We start from the raw sequence: 271 nt of genomic DNA, 5'->3' as shown, positions 1-271 counted from the left end.
ACAGGTAAGTGTGTGCTTGTATGTGTGTGTGTGTGTGTGTGTGTGTGTGTGTGTGTGTGTGTGTTTCCTATGCAGATCCTAAACCCAGTATCAAATGCAAGTAGGAGGAGTAAGAAGGGTTCCTGCCAAAGCCAGGTTATGGATTACATTTAAAAATGGTCCATCAGAGTGAAATGGACTCCCATCTTCCTGCTTAGCAATAATGATATGGGTTTAGGGTCTGCTGTGTGTACTGGTGGGTGACTGCCACCCAGCCAGAGTGTGTATGGGA

Source organism: Hyla sarda, unplaced genomic scaffold, assembly GCF_029499605.1.
Source record: "Hyla sarda isolate aHylSar1 unplaced genomic scaffold, aHylSar1.hap1 scaffold_463, whole genome shotgun sequence".
In the NCBI taxonomy this organism is placed as follows: Eukaryota; Metazoa; Chordata; class Amphibia; order Anura; family Hylidae; genus Hyla; species Hyla sarda.
The sequence above is the reverse complement of the archived record's forward strand: the minus strand, read 5'-3'. Positions refer to the sequence as shown.